The 21,902-nt window shown below is 38.8% G+C and overlaps 1 protein-coding gene and 1 long non-coding RNA gene across 36 annotated transcripts in view; both read left to right on the top strand.

Moving 5' to 3' along the window:
- kcnma1a (potassium large conductance calcium-activated channel, subfamily M, alpha member 1a) overlaps window positions 1-21,902 on the top strand; it is an 847,042-nt gene that overhangs the window by 43,722 nt on the left and 781,418 nt on the right. The gene's annotated exons all lie outside the window — the stretch shown is intronic.
- Window positions 190-8,893, top strand: LOC122541865. Its single transcript, XR_006309695.1, has 3 exons — window positions 190-320; window positions 7,922-7,997; window positions 8,882-8,893. It is a non-coding gene; the product is annotated as an uncharacterized LOC122541865 (long non-coding RNA).

Raw genomic sequence — 21,902 nt, 5'->3', positions numbered from 1 at the left:
TTAATAGATGGCAGAATTCTTGGCAAGAGCTCTATTTGAGATTTACCAGAATTTAGAGCAATGAAACAGATTGTTCAATATAATTATTTCAAATCAGTTCACCTGGAATGGCAAGGGTTGACCTTGTTGAAGAGATTGGATAAATATGTTTAAAATTCTTTTGGGGAACAGGGCTAAAGCAGACAGACACCTTTCCAGTTGGCAGAAAGTTTCAGAACAAGAAGCCACAGATCTACTAAGATTGGCAGAAGAACCAAAGGTGACATGGAAAATTGTATTCACTCAGCAAATGGCTAGGATATACATTTCTTGAAAGGCTGGTGAGTTCAGATTGAATCATAGTTTCCAATAGCGAACTGGTAAGCATCTTGAGAGGATAAGGTTACACTGCTGTAATGGAAGATCACATTTAGATTGCTCTTGCAGTGTTGGAACTGGCCAAATGGCCCCCTCCTGTGCTGTGACCATCCTTGTCTTTTCCCCATAGCTGTGCAAACCTTTCTAATTGAAGTCCATCATTCAATTGCTGGGAAACCTCCTCCTGTGCTGTAGCCATTCTATGAAGACTGCAGCCTCTCGGAAGTTCCCCAGCGGTTGAATGATGAACTTTAGTTGGGATGGGGAAAAAGGATCAGCGATTGACAAGCAGGCGTCTCAAATGAAACTGAAGCTTGAAGTTTTAATAGAGATTATTATTCGAAGCAGTTCTGTGCCAAACAAATAAATTGTTTGTTTTGCAACGTGCGTATTCATTTGGTGTATTCATAATGTCATCAGCCAGAAAAATGTCCTCTGGATAACATCCATATCAGATTGTTATCACAAATGAGAAAGGTATACAACATATAGGTGTTCTGCAGGCTAGGATTTGAATGCATTGGTGATTGTTTTGGAAGTAGCAACTTGATCAAAATGGTTTTTGTTTAAACCTCTTTATACCTTCATTTGGCAGTTTTAAGTGAGTTAAAGTTAGTTGGACAGAAAATAGATTGACACTTGAATTACCAGTGGAACCAATTTAGCGACAGGGTAGGAATGAAAGGTTATGTGTGTTTCAGTATTGCCAAGTTAAACTATGTGTAGTTAGAACCAAATTAAAAATAATCTTCATTGCTTGGTGTGTAAATTTTCAGAATTTTAAATTACTTTAGATTTCAGGAAGTCCAAATTTAAGATCAGAGTCTAGATTTCATGATCCACTATCAAACAATTTGGATTGCAGTTGGAACGTTTTCTGAAATGATTTATTCCTGTGCATTATTATGGTTGGAACTGTCAGTGTCAAGTCTCGCATCTCAAATTTTCCAAAGGCTGTTTAAAAACGGTGAATTCTTTTTCTATATTTAGCTTGTCATCTGTCATTGGGAAAATGTTAGAGTCTATTGTATTGGATATAATAGCAGAACATTTAGAAATGGTATAATCGAGCAGTCTCAGTATGTCTTCATGAGGGGAAATCGTGACTGACAAGTACATTAGAATTTTTTGAGGAGGTGACAACCAGAATATTTTGCAGGTGCAGAAGATTAAGTCACAAGGGATCTGTGGTGAGTTGGCAAGATGGATTCAAAATTGGCTTGGTCATAGAGCCCATGTAACCCATTCTAAAACATGAAAAATTTAACCGCAACCTAGGTTTGTTCAATATATCATTTCAGATGTATGGCACTATGTAATATTTTGCTATAAATTCTGTACCTTATGATCCTGCGCCACAGCTACCTGATGAAGGAGCTGTGCTTCAAAAGCTAGTGCTTCCAAATAAACTTGTTGGACTACACCAGGCGTTGTGAATTTTAACTTGATCATAGAAGCCAGAGGTAGTTGTGGAAGGGTGTTTTTCTGATTGGAGGTCTGTAACCAGTGGTGTTCTGCAAAGATCAATCCTGGAATCTCTGTTTGTAATATTGATTTGGATGAAAATGTAGGTGGTATGATTTGCAGATGACAGAAAAATTGGAGGTGTGCACAGTGAGGAATGTTGTTGAAGGATACAGTAGGACAGATCAATTGAGAAGTTGGTGTTTAATCTCGAAGTATGAGCTTATGCATTTTGGGAGGTCAAATGCAAGAGGAAAGTGTATAGTAAATGGCAGGAGCATTGATATATGGAAGGATCTTGGTCTTAGCTCCCTAAAAATGGCAAAACAAGTGGATAAACTGGTAAAGCAGGCCTATGGCAGTTTGCCTTCATTAATCAGGGAATTTAATATAAAAGTTGGCAAGTCATTTTACAACTGCGTAAAACATTAGGCCATATTTGGAGTATTGTGTGCAGTTCTGGTCGCCACACAATAGGAAGCATATGGAGGTTTTCGAGAGGGTGCAAAACAGGTTAGGACTGAGGAACTCTGATGTTGCCTGAATTGGAGTGTATCAGCTATAAGGAGAGGTTGGACAAATCTGGATTTTTTTCACTTGAGCATTGGAGGTTGAGAGGTGACCTGGTAGGTGTATATAAAATGACGAGAGACATGGATCACTTGGATAGTCAGTCTTTTTACCCAGGTGGAGATGCCAAATATTAGAAGGCACAGGTTTAAAATGAGAGGGGAAAAGTTTTAATGGAGGTGTGCATGGCAACTGTCATTTACCAAAGGGTGCTGGTAGGTATCTGGAGTGTGCTGCCAGGGGAGGTGGTTGAAGCAGACACATTAGCAACATGTAAGAATCACTTGACTACACATGAACAGGCAGGGAATAGAGGGATACACAGGCAAATGGGATTAGTTTAGAATGATATGGTTGGCGCAAACGCAGTGGGCAAAAGGGCTGTTCCTGTACTGTTCTACGTTCTAATGGATAAAAAGGAATCAGTAGATATGTTCATTAAAGTACCAAACATGAGGCTACTTAAGACCCCATCATATTTGGGTTAGTTTATTAACATGGACAAAAGATTGGCTAAGTATCAAAACAGAGTTAACGTGAAAGAAGCATTTTCAAGATGACAACCTGTGTATAATGGAGTGCCACAGGGTCAGTGCAAGGGCCATAATTATTCATGACTTGGCTGAGAAAAGTGAACGTTCTATTGTTAAGTTTGCAGATGACTCAGAAGCAATGGCAAGTGGTGAGGATGACACAGAATCTACAGGTTAAGTAAATGGGCAGAACTGAGCAGATGGATGACGATGTTCAAAAATGTAATGTTATGCAGTTTGGCAGAGAGAGTAGAGGAGCTGAATGGGAAAAAAAATTTGAATGGGAAAAAAAGACTGCAGAAAGCTGTAGCACTGAGGGATTTTGAGGTTCATATGCATGTGTCACAAAAAACTAGCTTTGAAGTTCAGGGGGTATTAGGGAAGGCAGATGGACTAATTGGCCTTCATTACAAAATGAATGAATTATAATAGGGAAGTCTTGCCAAAACTACAAGGCACTAGTCAGGCAACACTAACAATGCTGTGAATGGTTTAGGTCCGATCATCTAAGGAAAGATGTACAGGTCAGGTATCCTTTATCCGAAAGTCTTGGGGCCAGTTTTTTTTTTGGATAAAGGAGATGTTTAATTTTCAGATACGCTTTGGTTCACAAAGTCATTTTGGGCTGTTTGGAAAAGAAGTTTGCTTTTAGGCCTGTTCCGATTCACTTTCAAAAAGAAATGGCAAGGAAGTAGAGTTGAGGATTATCCGATCAGCCATAATCTAATTGAATGGCAGAGCAGACCTGATGGGCTGAATGGCCTAATTCTGCTCTGACATCATGTGGTCTTGTAGCTTTTGTTTTGTTTTATGTTGAACATCGACTAGCTGAAATTATAAACTGTGCGGGTACTCCATAGGCACCAGAGTTCTATTGAGTATGGAGCATTGGTAGTGTCCCTGTCTTGAGTCAGGAGGCCTGGATTCAAGTCCCACCTGCCCCAGAGGTATGATATGACTGAGAATGTTGATTTATACCGACAAGATACCATTGTAAGACTCTTTGTGGCACAGCGGAAGAGTCATTCCCTCTGAACCAGGAGATTTGTGTTCAAGTCTCATTTACTCTAGACTTGTGTAATTATGATTTGTTGTTTGTCAGTTTCGCCATTAGTGGCACAGAGAGAGTCTGAGTCTAATAGCATGGAGACAGGACCTTTTGCCCAAACTGGTCCATGCCAACCAAAATGTCCACCCATGCTAACCCCATTTCCCTGTCCATATCCTTCTAAACCTTTCCTATCCATGTAGTGTCCAAATAATTTTTAAATGTTGTTAATGTATTCCCCTCAACCACTTCTGGCAGCTCATTCCATATGTGTATCACGCTTTCTGTGGAAAAAGTTGCCCCTCCGGCTCCCTTTTATTCTTTCTTTCCCCTCTACCCTTAAAATAATGCCCTGTAGTCCTCAATTCCCCAACTTTGGGAACATTCTGAATGATTTGCTAATTTAAAAAACATTTCTTTGGATGTTTGTTTATTTGGAGAAGTTCAACATGTGCAGTGGTGTTGGACCACAGTCAGAATTTCTTGGGAACACCAGTTCCTGATAAATATGAAGATAATATCCAAATCAGAATCTTTAAGTAGGAGGCCCATTTGGCTCATTTTCAAAGAACAATCTTGGGTACACAGCCAATAAAGTGGTCTCCTGTCCTGCAAATCATCTCCCCTTCGTTGATTTATCCATGTTACTTTTTTGAATCTGCATTCCAACTTATACACTTAAACATTGTGGGAAGCAAGGGAGATTTTGTTTTTAATTATAGTAAGGCCTTGACTGGTAATTATCACATGACAATTGGCTTGGATTGCCTATTGCAATCCAATGTCAAGATTAGAGTGGTGCTGAAAAGCACAGCAGGTCAGCCCGCATCCGAGGAGCAGGCAAATCGACGTTTCAGGTAAAAGTCCTTCATCAGGAAGGCCTGACCTGCTGTGCTTTTCCAGCACCAGTCTAATCTTGACTCTGAACTCCAGCATCTGCAGTCCTCACTTTCGCCTATTGTAATCCAATGCTGCATTTAATGGAGGTTGTTTTAATGGTCCAGAGCACTGTGACGTTGGTGAGAGAATAAGTGTTATTTTGCCTTACTTTTGTTCTTGGTCACTGGAAAATCAGATTCCTATGCAGGAAACATTTGGATAACAGGTTCACAAAATGAACAATTAACATCTCCATTCAGTTCTGTCTTGGAAGTAGCATGGATTCTCAAAGTCATAATGCTGATCTCTTAGAGCAAAGAGAAAATAATATGTTGATTGTTAAACTAAACAGTGAAAAGTTATTTACAGGCAACAATAAATCCGCATATTGGACAACGATCCATTTTTTAAGTACGTTTAACTTGTTTGAGTCAGTTGTATGAACCACTTTCAAGATTTTTGGAATTCCTTAAATTATTTACCTGATGGTAGCTATATATGGCTTTAACCATCTGATTTTGGTATGTGGCTGTTGTTTCATTGGCTGTCTTTCTTTTCAAGGATGATGTCTATTCATGATGGTGAATTCCTGTCCTAGGCCTACTTGTGACTGAACAAGTTGGTTTTTGACTACAATCTTTGGCACATGGAGCACAGTTTCTCATGAGAGAGTGGGATTCAAAGTGTAGTGTTTGTTTCCTTTCTTTCTTTCTTTGTGCTGCTCTGCTCTGTCAAAGTTGTAGTGACTCAAATTTGAAGCAATGTCGAGCAAATTGATTAATTCAATCTGATCAAAGACAGAACTTGTCTCCGTGGAAGTCTTTGAGTTTATTACTTATTTAAATCAGATTCAAAGATTCAGCAGGCATCCATGTAAACTTTAGTAAAACAAAATATACTGGTGATGTTCCAGTAATCAGAGGTATTAGCTGCCTGTGAGCAATGGAAATTCCTGATGGTGCAATAGTTGCAAGCAACTAGCTCATACCTATGAATGTGCATCGGTTAAAAATGTTTTCATTAATTCAAGGATTTCCATAATAGGCCAGAATTTATTGACCAGCTCCAATTCTCCTTGAGAAAGTGGTCTTGAACTGGTCTTGAAAGCTGTCTTGAACTTCTGCAAACCAGTTGGTGTTCCAGGGTTTTGACATGGAAATGCATCACTGTGTTACTGAGTCAGGATGGTGAATGACTTTGAGAGGAATCTGCAGGTGGTGTATGCTAATGTATCTGCGATCCTTGCCCTTCTAGGTGACAGTGGTCACTGGTTTGGAGGGTGCTGCCTAAAGAGCCTCAGAATTTTTACAATATGTCTTATAGATAGGACCTATTACTGCTATTGTGCATCGGTGGTTTAATGGGTGAATGGCACTACATCCACAAACAATCAAGTGGGCTTCTTTGTCCTGGATGGTGTCAATCCTTTTGATTGTTATTGAAGCTGCACTTATCCAGGCAAGTGGGTATATTCCATCACAGTCCTGACTAGCCTTGTAAATGGTAGACAGACTTTGAAAAGTTAGATGTGTTACTCACTGCAGGATTCCTAATTTCTGACTTGCTGTTGTAATGACAGTATTTATAAAGTGGTCTAGTTCGTTTTCCAGTCAATGGTAACTCCAGGATGTTGAAGTGGGAGATTCAGTGATTGCAATGCCATTGAATGTTAGCTGGTGATGGGTGTGTTCTCCCTTGTTGGAGAATGTAACTGCTTTGTACTTGGGTGGCATGAATGTTACTTGCCACTTGTCAATGCAAATCTAGATATTGTCCCAGTCTTACTGAATTTGAACATGATTTACTTTAGTATGTGAGGAGCTGGGAATCATGCTGAACATTGTATACAATAATAAATGAACATCTCCACTTCTGACCAAATGATGGAGAGGAAGTCATTGATGAAGCAAATAAAGGGGAAGAGAAAGGACCTGCACTTCCTTTTAGAGTAGCTTTAATGACCTCCGAACATATAAAGCATATTACTGTCAAGTGTAATCAATAAGAAACATTGCATCTAATTTGCATGCAGCAAGCTCCCAGAGACCGTAATGTTATAAAGTATGGGTGTTCTGTTTTTGTGATGTCAATGCACATTATCCCCATAACTCTTTAGCCATTGATAATCAAGAACTCATCAATTTCTATTTTAAACATAGTTAAAAACTGAACTTCCACATCACTCTGGGGTGAAGAATCACCCCAAAAACCTCCTTATCTGTCCTAAATAGCAGCACCCTTATTTTTAATTGTAATGCCCCTTGTCACTTCTTAATTCTACCAAACAAATTCCACGCATTGTCCTGATCTGAAATTCTCCTTTACAAATGTACTGATTGCATCTCGTATTATCAGCACAATTCCATCTTCCCGCTTATCTGTCCTTTCTTGATGGAGAAAGTGAGGACTGCAGATGCTGGAGATCAGAGCTGAAAATGTGTTGCTGGAAAAGTGCAGCAGGTCAGGCAGCATCCAAGGAGCAGGAGAATTGACGTTTCGGGCATGAGCCCTTCTTCAGCCCTTCTACAATTTTGTCCTTTCTTGATGTCAAAAATCCCTTGAATATTCAGTTCTCAGTCATGGTCACCACGTGACCATGTTTCTGTAATGCCAATTATATCATAACCATTTACCTCAATTTGTGCTTTTAGATCATCTATCTTGTTGTGAATGGATGTAATTAGAATGCCATTAGGGTTGTCTTTTTGACATCCTGCACAATGAATAAATATTCCAAACTAGAGTTGCGTCAGAATTATTGACCAAAGCCTGTTTTGACATGACATGTGAGAATTTGTGGACACTGAATTTTGCAAAATCCTACCAATATCTCAAACTCAAACAAAATTGCTGCCACAATTTTGATACAATTTAGATAGTGTCTGGGTAATGAAGCCCACCCTTAACTTGTGCAATGAAAGCAGAAAATGCTGGAAATCGCATCAGAATGTGACATGAATTGGTTATACTACAAATGTAAGTCTTCATTTTTAATATCATTGTTTGATTTAATCTTTGTAAATCTCATTGCATGTCTCTATAGTCCATTGTCATTTCATTATGTCTCTAGGCATGCATCAACCTTGACAGGGATGATGATACATTTGCCCTATCCGTACAGTGAAGAGGCTGAAATTACAATTTTGGTAGGTTATTTGCTCTACTTGTATTACACTATGGCACACAGCAAATGATTTAGCGCTGTGTTACCATGGTTATTACAGAAAGAAAGAGTTCTTTCCATGGGATTGTTTGGATTGACTAAGTGTGCAAATGAGGCTTCAATTTAATGTCTCATTTGTAAAAAGTGTTGTTACCTGAATACTGTAAAAACACTTATTTAATGTCAGGTCAGATCTTTCGATTATGTTAAAACATAAGCTGGAAAAGAAAATGTGATGCTGTTTTTGCAATAGTTGCCTCGAAAATTAAACCATTCAATATGAAGGAATCTGTTGAAATGAACACAGTTACCTTTTCCAAATTAGAGATGTTAATGGGAATCTATCTTTTAAAAGGAAAGGAATTTCTAGGTGGCCTATAGCATTTTCTTAACAGGAATAATTGAATATATTTTGGTTGCCATGGAGATCTTCCTATTAAGAGGCTGCACTATACTGTAAAGTGCATTTTTAAACAGTGGCACTACTTTTATGGTAACTATCTGCATCATATGCATGTGATGTATGCATTATACAGGGACTGCAAATCATTAAGAGATGGAAGAGACTATATTAGCATCTATGAGCAAAACGTTACCTGTGTGTACAATCTAGCAAACACTAAAATTAAAAATAATTCATCAGAAATCTCCAATCATGTGTGAATGTTAACTCTTGTATAATGTTGTAAATCTTGCCCAAATATCAGGTGACAAGAAATAATTCAAATTTGGTGTGGAAATGAATGTTGCGGTTAGCCTTCATATTGCATTGTGAAGCTGAGAGCATTAGAAATAAAAACAGGAGTATGTATCCATGTGCCTTGTGCCAAGTCACCAGTAACCCTTTTCTGTTTTACTAATGGCCAGACTGGATGGACCCCGTACAAAAAAAAATCGCAAGCAGCTGCATGGTCAAAATGATTAAAGGAAACTCTCTCAATACAGAGACAAAAGGGCTTCTTCAAGTTGGCTATCTCATTAACGAATGGCCTTTTCTTCGGATGGCAACTGTGACAGTCAAAGTTGTTTAGCAGACATCGCCTGAATTTAACTCCCCTGCATGAATCATTAATTTGGAAGCAGATGTGTTGCAGCTCTTTTTTCAGGACTGTTAAGCACTGAAGCAGTGTATAGTAGAAAACTATAATTTTCACATCAGTATGAGATTGCTAATGCAATAGTAAATTTGTTTTGTATTCTGCTGTAAAAAGTTTTTGAGTTACTAAAATGCATGACTTTTGTAAGGAGAAGTGTAAATTTGTTCTCAATTCATTAAATATAATTTGAGTCCTTGCATATCGCAAAACATTGCATGTTTCAGAAGATAATTCTTTTGCATGTAAGAATTCCATGTGGATGAAAATTTGTTTTTGAATATATCTTTGGCTGCTTTTTCCACCAAACTGAATGATCTTGATTAAGTTTATAAAACTTAATGTAGTTCACACTCGTCCTTTCATAACATTTAGTTGACTCAGTGAGATTAGTGATATTTTGATGTTCAATAAAATGCAACAAGGACAGTAAAAGCCAAATTTCATGTTTTGAGGGAAGGCAGACCTTGTCTCTCTCTCTCTCTCTCTCTCTCTCTCTCTCTCTCTCTCTCTCTCTCTCTCTCTCTCTCTCTCTCTCTGAAGTTTTGCTTTCTTTACCCTGCTAATATATAATCTCATTTTACTATTTTGGCAAAACTATTTCATCCAGTTGTTTTTGATGACTAGGTTTACTACCGTTTGATTCCCTCCAGAAAGCTATTTGAATTGATCTCTTCAGTTATATTCTCTGTAGGGGAGAAATGGCACATGATATGTAGTCGTCTTTCTGCAAAAAATGTTTTGAAGGATAAACTGGTGTTTACAATATTGCCTTAAAAATCTTCCCTGAAATGACCTGTACATTTCAACAGGGTATTGGGTTCATGATTTTTTTCATTTGATTCGATAAATTAATATTTTTCTGACACTTAGAAATTATCTTCAGCATGGGCAAGTTGATTTTTAGCTCAATAGCAGAAATTTGGAAGATGGAGCCTTTTTTAAAAAAAAGGCAACTATGACTTTGTGCTCTCCTGTTCGAGATGCACCACCAGTGGGGTGATTGTCCAGCTCCATGGTGCTTTTGGTCCTGGCATTTTTTATAACATCCTTCTCACCACATACCCGCCAATATATCAATCAATTCAACTTTCATTGATGGGATTAACTGATGAAGAATGGGAGGTAAAATTGCAATAGAACACATATCTAATTGCTTTTTACCTCTGTTTGATCTTATCGATTGAAAAATTAGGGAATTATGGAATGAGGGCAGTTTATCAGATCATTAAAACAATACCAGAATGTGTAGCAGAAGTGGAATTCACAACAAATCTTAAAGTGAATAAATTGTTGAGTTTATTGAAGGCAGAGTTTATTGTAGAAGGTTTTGACAGGAATTCCAGATAACTTGATGTGAATACATGAAGGATGTACCTTCTGTTGAGTAAAATCTTGGATTTGGAAGATTTAATGATGTAAGCTGAGATGAAAAGTTGGAAGACATTGCAGAGGTAGAGTGAGATGAGCCAAAGGGTAATTACTAAACGAAAGACCAGGATTTTAAAATCCAGAAGGGTGGAATCAGCTGCAATTTGCTAGTGGATGTTGGTGAGGTCAGATAAGCAGCTCCTGTGAATCAGTTAGGGTTTGTGGTAGAATGTTGGATGAGTCACAGTTTAGATAGAATGCTACAGAGAGGATGGTGAGGGGAACCATAACATTCTAAAGAAATGGTTGAAGAGTTCAGCTATGGTATTGGTCCAGGTGAGGTGGTTAAATAAGGACAGGCATATTTCATCAAAAAAAAGTATTTGGCAAATCAATTCCATTCAAATGTGAATATCTACCTACAACAGATGGACTGCAGCTGTTCAGGAAAACAGCTCATTACCAACTTCTCAAGGGTAGAATAGGAGCGGGCAATAAATACTGGCTCAAATGCTTGCATCTCGCAAGTGAACAAAGACGTACCAAAATTATATTAAAGCATTGCTTATCCAAAATAACTAGCCCTCTTTTCCTTGAACAACATTTTCTTCTTAATGCAAAATACAATGAGTCCCCGTGGTCCAGTAGGTTATACCATTCAGTGCAAGTGTAAGCTTGGATGGGTGCAGAACATTTCTTATTTGGTTTATTGTCAAATTGGCACTTATTAGATATGCTACTGAGTTTTTTTTGTGTTTACCACCTTTACAAAGGTGGTTGAACTATGTTTATAATCGTTTATTTGTTTGCCAAAATGATGTCACAGCAGTTGGTACTGTCATAACATTAAGCCTTTGTCTGAAACATGTTCTGATTGGCACTCGTTTGAATTGGGGATTAATTATGATCTAATTCATGGATCTTCTAGGTCATAAATATTCACCTCACTAGAAGCCAAAGGCAATGAAATATTAAATGCAGATCATTGGCTGGCAGTGTGGTTCTCTGTTGTACAGTTACATCTCAAATTATTAATGACTTGTAATCTTTTTGTTTATTGCAGCAGAGACTTGTAGCTGCTAATGGAGGCATCTTGAAAAATGAATTATTAGAAATCCATTTTGTTGGATAAAAACAAATTTAATTCATTCTCTTCTCAGTTATATGGTTGTTTTCTATACTAATAGTGTATGCAGGCAGTATGCTGCTGGAGATATCCTTAAATATTAAGATCATTTTCTTTGTACAAATTGTGTTTAAAGCCTGTTCTGTGTGGATTGTGATAATTCTTCTTGGCGTTTCTGATATACTGTTGATTTATGGTAGAGAAAACGGACCATATAAGCCTGTCTTTAAGGCAGTTACATGATATTGTGACTTTTGATGTTCTTGTATACTGCCTTCCCTTTAGTCACTCGCTCTGTTTGATGGATTTGAGATAATGTTCATTTAGTCAGCTATGTATATGTTATATACAATAATATCAATAACAGTTGTAAGCACAGAACCCAGACTGAGTAAGTCTGTGATATAGTAAATATATAAGTAGTTGGTGTTGTAAATAAACCTTAAGGCGTCCGATCGTTAAGAGGTGAACTAGGACATTCCAAGGACCTCACCATCCACATGTTGCAATACATTTCCCATGTTCAAAGATTTAATTGCATTCTGGTGACTGACTATTTCAACAAATTCCCTTCTCTGACAAATTTAAAGACACGAAGTGCAATAGTTGGTTGACACATTAACTGTGTGTTCACTGTACCTTAACAAATTACGTTTGCAGTACATTGGTGCATTCTTCCTAGGCGTGTAATAAATGGGATGAGTACTCTATTACCTTCTTTCTCCTCTTTCCTCATCTGAACAATCTGACAGAATGCACTGTTTGTACTGAAAAATCCATAATAATTAAATGTAAAGTGATTTGTCGAGACTTTTGCCATGACGATTTATATCTGAGGTATTGCTCTAAGCAACAATTTACCCTTCCCAGCAGCTCTTGCGTTGGAAGAGCAATCCACACAGTTTTCCCTTCCCGTACTCTCAAGACCCAACTTCATGTGTACCGTGCAGCATTGGAAAGAACAGGAAAATATGATACATGAGCAAGATAAGTAAGCATGCAGACAGTTATTCTAACTTGAACCAGTACAAAATTTGGCTGAGAGATTTTTTGAATGAACACATGAGTTCATGGAAAGGTATTATGTTGTTGTGTTCATCCAAGATCATATGATAACATAATGAGCAATGGCCATGCTCTGTGAAGAAACAGATGACATGTCCAAACTGTATATCATCGACCATCCTTCTCAGGATGGCAACTGTAATACTGAAGGTATTATGTTAGGTAACAACAATACAACTATAACAAATAATACACATCCATCCAGGACAATAGAGCATGCAGCCAAGTTATGATTGTTTTCTCAGGACTGTAGTCATGTCATACATCCATCAATGTATACTGTAGATGTTTTTCAGAAAAAAAATGTTCCTATTCTTTAATGGTGATGCTTTTATTATGGCACAGATTACCAATCAGATAGACTTGTAAACACTGCACGTTACAGTGTAAAGCTATCTGCCTCACTTTCAGTCACTGTCTGTGTAATGGATCTATTGTGTGTTCATTTAGGATATATTTGGTCTCTTGTGCTCGGTGTATAAAAAATACAGTAGCATCAGTAATCCAGACTGGATGTGAGAGTATGGTATTCTAACCGTGCAAGTAGTGTTGTTAATAAACTTCAAGACAAATGTCTCAACAAGAACCTGACTCTGTGATATGTGTTACATGGACTAACTGAGAAATCTACAAAATGCATCAAGTACCACCACCATTATAATTAGATCTGTATCCTGACTAATGTGTTCAAGTTGGTTGGTCAATTCACAGTTTGGATTGTTAGATGACTAATTTATGTTCAAATTATCCCAATGCACCTAGAGTTTGCTATTGATACATTACAAAACAGTGGAGGATATTATAACTCATGGACTTCTGTTAGGCAGTTACATATAGTGACTTAAAAGTTTATTGCATTTGAAACGCAAATATAGGCAAATATTTTATGGTTTATGAATTAATAAGACAGTAAATGATTGCCAGTGTCTAACATATATAATTAATTTTTAGCTTTCTGTTGGTGGTTTGAAGCATTATGTTGGGCTTGATCTAGAAACACTGCACATGTGCTTTTCTGGAAAGAGATAAAAACCATCTGCAGATTATGGATTTTCCATGAAAATGAACTCCAGTCCCTCACTATCAATATCCTCAGCGTTACTGTTGACCAAAAACTGAACTGGACCAGTAATATAAGTATACTGTGGTTTCAAGAGCCTATCAGAGGCTAAGAACCCGGAGGCACCTTATTCTTCGAAGCCTCTCCACTATCTACAAGGCACAAACTCAAGATGTTTGAAGACATCCAAGACAAAGCAGCCTGCTTGATTTGGCTTCACGTCACAAACATTTTATCCCCATTGCTCTGATGCTCAAGCTTCCTAAGACAACACCTTCCAAGCACCTGATTACCATCTAGAAAGACAAGTGCAACAGTTACAGGTGATGATGATGTTCCCATGTAAGTTCCCTTCCAAGCCACTGAGCATCCATTCACTCGTTGTCACTCGATCGAAATCCTGGAATTCCCAACTGGTATTGGGAGTGCTGCCTGCTCCAGAGGTGTGTAATAATATTTCTGAACAGGTTGATTAGAAAATATTTTTACAAAATCTCACAGAGTATTACCCCAGTATTCACTGATCTATGTTTGCTGCGGGACAAAGAACATCTTGATTTTGGTATTTTCATTCTTGTTTACAACCCATGGCTTTGCCCCTCCCAATCTTTGTAATCTCCAGCTTCACAGCTTTAAGAGGTTTTTATGTAAATTTGATTCTGTCTTGTCGTGCATCTCACAGATTCATAGAATCCCTACAGTGTGGAAGCAGGCAATTCAATCCATCGAGCCCACACTGACCCTCCGAAGAGACCCAGCCCTACCAAATCCCTAAAACTCTGCACTTCCCATGGCTGATCTACCTAGCTTGGCTGCACATCCCTGGACACAATGGGCAATTCTAGCATAGCCAATTCACCTAACACACACATCTTTTGACTGTGGGAGGAAACCAGAGCACCCTGAGGAAACCCTTGCAGACATAGGCATACTGTGCAAACTCTACACAGACAGTTGCTGAAGGTTGGAATTGAACCTAGTCCGTGGTGCTGTGAGGCAGCAGTGCTAGCTACTGAGCCGCCATGATGCCTCTCTGATCTCTGCAATTAAAATCTCTGATTTTAATTGCCCCAACATTAGTGGGTGTGTCTTCAGTTGCCTAAGACTGAAGCTCTGTACTACTTTCTCTATCCTCCTTCATATCTGGAATTTGCGTTCCACCTTTGAAGATTCTTCTTTGGCCAAGCTTTTGATCATCTGACCTAAATATTTCCTTATGTGCTTTGCTGAAGTATTTAATTTATAGTATTCCAGTGAAGTACATTTATATTTTCAATCTAATAAAACGTACCACATTGCTGGAAGTAGCAGTTATTGTTACTTGGGTATTACTAGTGGTGTCTAAAGACACAAGTGAAGCATTTTATACAAGCCATATTTTATTTGTAAACTATGTCAAGCATATTCAGCATTAAAGCCTATTATATATAAACCATGTTGAATTTCACATCTCATTGACATCTCTGATTATGCAAACCTATCAAATATATAACTATTTGGATTTTGAATAATAAAACCTGTACCATAAATATTTTAAATTGGTTGAAGAGTCATAGAGTCATATAGCATAGACCCTTCAGTCCAACTTGTCCACACAGACCAGGTTTCCTAAACGGCACGGTGGCTCAGTGGTTAACACTGCTGCCTCACAGTGCCAGGGAGCCAGGTTCGATTACTACCTTGGGCGACTGTCTGTGTGGAGTTTGTACGTTCTCCCTATGTCTCGTGGATTTCCTCCGGGTGCTCAGTTTCGTCCCACAATCCAAAGATGGGCAAGTTAGGTGAATTGGCTATGCTAAATTGCCCATAGTGTTCAGAGGTGTGTAGGTTAGGTACATTAGTCTGGGGTAAATATAGAGTAGGGGAATGGGTCTGGGTGGGTTACTGTTCAGAGTGTTGGGCCAAATGGCCTGTTTCCACACTGTAGGGATTCAATGATTCTAAACTAGTCCCACTTGCTTACATTTAGCCCATCTCCTGCTAAACTTTTCCTATACATGCACCTGTCCAAATGTATTGGTGTTGTATTGGTGTATTAGGTGTTGTACATTTACTACTTCCTTTAGCAGTTCATTCCATATACTAACCACCCTCTGTGAGAAAATGTTGCCCCTCAGGTCACTTTTTAAATCTTAATCCTCTCACCTTTAAAAATATGCCCTCTCGTTTTCAACTTCCCTATTCTAGGGGAAATACCTTTGCTATTCACCTCATCCATGCCCTTCATGATTTTATACACCTCTATAAAGTCACCCCTCAACTTCCTACGTTCCAGTGAAAAGTCCCAGGCGGTAGGTCCAGACCAAAAAAAGGTTATCTATCATAAAGAAAGTTTGAGGCAAAGATGCCTTACTGCTTGAAGAAACTATACTGGTCTGATAATATTATCATAATATATTTGTTTGAATATTCAATTTTCTTTTCCTTAAGGTACTTTTGAAGATTGTGTCTAAATTTAGAGGAGAATTTTGTGATAAATATCTATACTTGGCACATACTCTCTGCTATAGTACTCATACAGTAATCCAGAATTGATTTTAAAAAAATTCATAAGTGTTGTAACATTATAGTCAAATATGTAGTTTGTCAAGGATCCAAGAACGGATAACACCGTGGGGCGGCACGGTGGCTCAGTGGTTAGCACTGCTGCCTCACAGCACCAGGGACCCATGTTCAATTCCCACCTCGGGCAATTGTCTGTGTAGAGTTTGCAGTGTGGAGTTTGCACATTCTCCCCGTGTCTGCGTGGGTTTCCTCTGGGTGCTCCGGTTTCCTCCCACATAGTATTAGGTGCATTAGTCAGGGAGGATGCGTCTGGGTGGGTTACTCTTCGGAGGGTCTGTGTGGACTTGTTGGGCCGAAGGGCCTGTTTCCATACTGTAAATAATCTAATCTAATCATATCAATAGAAAATTGGCTAATGGGCACGAAACAGTGAGTGGGGATAAGGGGTTCTTCTTCAGTCTGGCAACACGTAACCAGTGGGGCTCTCCAGGGATCAGTGTTGGAACTGCAACTGTTAGCAATATATGTTGAAGACTTTGAGGAAGGAAGCAATGTACTCTGGCCAGATTTGCATGTGACACAAAAATAGGTGGAAAGCTTAAGTTGCAAGAGGGATACAGTTGAGAGAGAGAGAGAGAGAGAGAGAAAAAACGATAGGTTAAGTAAGTGGGCAAAAAGTTAATAAATGGATTGTATGGTGGGAAAATGCAAAGTTGTTCATTTTGAGAGAGAGAATAGCAGAACAGAAAATGAGTTAAGTTGAGAAAAACTGCAGAATGTTGCATCACAAAGGAACATGGGCATATTTGTGCATGAAGCCAAGCACACGGATACTGCAGGTAATCATAAAATATAGAATGCCATAGCACAAAAGCAGGACCTCCAGGCTACCATGTTGCCTTTCTAAACTAATCCCACCTACCTGCATATGGACCGTATCCCTCTACTCCTTGTCTATTCATGTGTTTGTCCATATGCCTCTTAAAGATTGCTGTTGTATCTGCTTCTACCACCCACCCTGGCAGCACGTTTCAGACATCTACCACCCTCCTGTGTTTTTTTTTAAATAAAAACCTGTCCCACACGTCTACTTTACCTCTTTCACCTTAAATATGGCCCCTTGATGCTTCCAACCTGAGAAAAGGTCTCCAACTATCCATCTGATCCATACATCTCATAATTTTATAGCTTTTATCAGATCGCCCCTTGGCCTCTGACACTGTCATGAAAACAATCCACGTTTGTCCAACCTCTCCTTGTACTAACATGCTCCAATACAGGGAACAATTTGGTATACCTCTTTTGTACACCCTCAAAACGCCTCCACATCCCTCCTATAGTGTGGTGACCAGAACTGCACACAGCACTCCAAATGGAGCCTAACTAAAGTTTTATACAGCTGCAACATGGTTTGCCAGCCTTTATACTCAATGGTCCATCTGAAGGCAAGGGCTTCTGGAAATTATCAGCTATTATAGTGAGCTCATTTGTTGAGGGAATCCTTTGTTATCAGAGAAATTGTTACATAGGAATAAATTATAAAAATCCATAAAACCTGAGATCAGCATTAAATAATTTATAAGTGATTCAGCTATGACCTATCTGGACAGAACACCATGGATCTACATTATTAATAAGATGGCTTAGTGATGGTAGAATTTCTTTTCCAGTTTAGCTATCGAATCTTATTATGTTTGTAATGTTTTGTGCTGGTGAAGTTGTGATGTGCTTCAAAACATCAGTTATGTAATTCAGCAACTTTTACTAATGTAGACGTAATGTAACTTGAGTGACTAAATCCATACAAATGGGAAATGGGCAATCTGATTTCTTCATCAGACTGAAAGCTTCTCTGGGGTTTTTTCTAGTATAGATGCAAGAGTATGTTAGCTGTTTGGATGTTATTATGTTTTCGTAATGTGAGCCCAGGGACATTGTTGGGCACATGCTGGCAATGGTAATTTGATTTCAAGAGCTTAAAGATGGTGAATATGAAAATAAAACAAATTCACATTCAGATTGTGATCGGTTTTGTTCTGGACTTAAGGCTAAGATACATTTTTAATGCTGTATACCATCTTTAGTTTGAATCTGAACTCCGACGTAGACACAGTAATGATTGATGATCCAGAAATTGAAAGAGGTAGAAGGCACCATTTATTGGAATAGTCCACATCTTAGTTTGGAGGAGTGATCTAACAGATTTGCTTTTTCACTCAGTAAATATATGGTTCTTCTATGCTTTTCATTATTTATTCATGCCAGTAACTGCTGCTACAGTTCTTTGATTTTTAAAAAAAATCTATAAGGTAATTTTCATAAAGTTGTTAGTCCCTGTGTGTAGTTTTGCCTTTCTGGCTTAAGGTGGATATATCCACCTTCACAGGAATGCAGTAAAAGTTCACTGGATTAGTTCCTTCTCTCTCTGAGGTAGGGACACTACCACTGTGCCACAGGTGCCCTAACAATGTGGCATTTTATAAATTTCTACTTTGGAAATAAAACCAGTCTGGCCCCAGGGTGAGGTACAAACAGACTTGGAACATGGCCTCATATGTAAAACACATTGTCTGACCTAAGGTGTCACCTTTATTCTGATAAAACCTGAAGTTATCTTGGGGCAGGGATTTACATGTTAATCAATTGAAACCCAGACCTCGAGTCTAACTGATTAAAGGCTTAAAGGTTAGTTCAATACAGACGCATATGTTATATGACCCTTTAATCTTTTACCAAAAATTCTGTGTCTGATATATTTTATCTCTCTGTAGCTGCCTGAGGAAGGAGCAGGGCCTCCGAAAGCTTGTGGTTTCTAATAAACCTGTTGGACTATAATCTGGTTTTGTGTGATTTTTGACCTTGGTCCGCTATCCTGAGATTACAATCATTTTGAAATGAGATAAAAAGAAATTGCTTTGCTTTGTAATGTGAATCTTAGGAATTCTGTATCTCAGCGGACTGTGGATGCTCAATCATTGAATATGTTTAATTAAGCCATCTATAAAAGAGGCAAGAAGGAATTTTTTAAGAGGTTCAGCCATGATCTATCTTAGTGGGGAACGGCTTAAGGAGTTGTACCTTTGATTTCTTGTGCTTTTATATAAAATAATTGAGACTCTCATTTTACCTACACTTATCCAAATACTTGCACCAGCTTTGCTTAGAATTAAAATTAGATGTTATTGTCACATATACTCAAGTATAGAAATACATGAATACAGTGAAAAGTGTAAAAAGTTGCCATTCTCCAGCACCATCTTGGTTACATACTTTATTTCTGCTGTACTGCAGTTTTGTAATCAAGACAACAAAGCCAAAAAGAATGAGAAAGCATCAAGATATTAAAGTGCAGGGGACAATTTCAAAGTTTACTGATGACCGGAAACTTGGAAAAATTGAAACAAATAAAAGAAGAAATTGCTGGAGCAACTGTACATGTCTGGCAGCTTCTGCATCAAACAATCAAACATAGTGCTAGCTGCTCCATGCAGACATCTCAAGGTTTTTTAGTTATAAAAGAAGCCATGGTATCCACGTGTGGTCAGGAACATATCAAGGGCCACTGTAATATTAAGTGGCAACACTTAGTCATTCTTCATGATACAAACCAAGTTTCTTCCTAAAACGGCTGCTGATTTATCTTTTCAATCACAATTCAGAGTATCAGAAAAGCAAAATCAGAATTTGCATCTGGCACACTTCAATATTTGGAAATCTACCAAAGTGGTAGACTTGCTTTCAGTCAATTTTCTTTGACTCGCAACATGCAGAATGACAACCAGAAACTAAGGCATGCATTTGAGCTCACTCTTGTTCAGCTTAAGGAAACAGTGTATATCAAGCCATGACAAATCTTGACAAGATATTTGTTTACTTCAAGTTAGGCTTACAACCCAAGAAGGAAAGTTTAAAAGTCATAGAGTTGGGGGATCTAAGATGGTGGCGATCTGAGAAGATCACATTGCAGAGCTTCGCATCGCAGCAGGAGCAGGACGGTCCTTTAACCCACCCAACCCAGGTCATCAGGATTTCTTGGGGTCTTGGAAAGATTGTGGAGCCCCAAGAAACATTTAAAAATTGACTTACCTGTATTTTCAGCTGTCCAGACATGCCTAAAAAGGGAGGAGGAGCATCTGAGGCCGGGCCTGCAGCTCGGCCTGCAGAAGCCTCAGAGCAGATTACTCTCCAGGACCTGGTGAACCAGCTCTCAAAATCTCGCGAGATGTTGGGGAAACAGATTGAAGATAAGCTGGCTCCAGTCTTTCTCATGCTGCAGAAGCATGAGCAGCAGCTGGGAGACCTGGAGAAGAGGACGGATGAGGTGGAGCACAGGGTCACAGTGGTGGAAGCTGATGCCAGTTCATTCAAGGAAGAGATCCAAGCCCTGAAGACGCAGGTTCGTAATTTGCGTGACCAAGTGGATGATCTTGAAAACAGGGGCAGGAGAAAAAACATTCGGATCATCGGTCTGCCCGAGGGTAAGGAAGGTGAGTGGCCTGCAGAATTTGTTGAAGATTGGCTTCGAAATTCCTTGACTTGGAGACTGGCATGAGAGGATTGAAGATAGAGAGGGCTCACCGGGTTGCAGCACGGAGGTCGGGTTTGGGTCAACGCCCTCGTCCTTTCCTGGTACGGTTCCATCATTACCGGGATAAGGAGAGAGTCATGGAGGCTTCCAGACTCCAGAGGAAGGATCCAAAGGCCCCAATTTACAAGGGGTCTAAGATCATGTTTTTTCAGGACTTTTCAGCGGCGGTGATCCAGAAACGAAAATCGTATGATGGTGTCAAGAGGAGATTGAAGGAGCTTGGGATTCAGTACTTCCTGAGATATGCTTCAGTGCTTCGGATCACCTTAGATGGATCCATGCATCTCTTTGACACATCGGAGAAGGCAAGAGACTTTGTGGAGAAACTCACCTAAGTTAAACAATTTTAGTATGTATAAATATCGTTGCTTGGGTATGGGTTTATCATTCTGTAAAAGAAATGGAGGAAATCTGGTTGGAGCTTTGTTTTTCCCCTTTTTTTAACCTCTATTGATAATAATTTGGTTCAAACTATGTCTGGCGGTGGTTAAGATGTACATTTTAAGTTTCTAAGTTAGGACATACCAAAGGATGGGTGGGGTATTTATTCCCCCTGTTTTTATAAAATAATGTTTTTTTTATTCATATTGGTATTCTATGGGGTGTTTATTCTTTTTAGCTTGTGCTTGCGATGCGGCTCTCGCTGGGAGAAGTGAAGATGGTTGAGATGATTAGATGCCTATTTATGGGCAGTTCGGGATGGGTAGTTGCCCCCTCCGGGCAGGGGATGAGTTCACCTACTCAGCGCTATTGGCGTTTTATATGTTGGTTTGTTTTCTAGTTTTTGTTGTTTTTTATTTTTAATAATTTTGTATGTTTGTTAAATGCAGTGGTTTTAGTTTATGTAGTTTTTATATTTGGTGGATCATGCGACATTAAGGCTCAGCAATTTGTGGTTTGGGTTCCTCCTCTCTGGAATTTAAATGTAATTGCAGCAGATTATGGCTAATGATTTAATTAAATGGTGTACCTGGAATATCAAGGGAAATCACTCACCAATTAAGAGGAAGAAGGTACTCTTGAGTCTTAGAAAGGAGAAGGTGGATATTGCCTTGTTACAGGAGACACATTTGGATGAC

This window comes from Chiloscyllium plagiosum, chromosome 38 (genome assembly GCF_004010195.1).
Source record: "Chiloscyllium plagiosum isolate BGI_BamShark_2017 chromosome 38, ASM401019v2, whole genome shotgun sequence".
Classification (NCBI taxonomy): domain Eukaryota; kingdom Metazoa; phylum Chordata; class Chondrichthyes; order Orectolobiformes; family Hemiscylliidae; genus Chiloscyllium; species Chiloscyllium plagiosum.
This window is presented reverse-complemented; position numbering and strand designations above follow the sequence as displayed.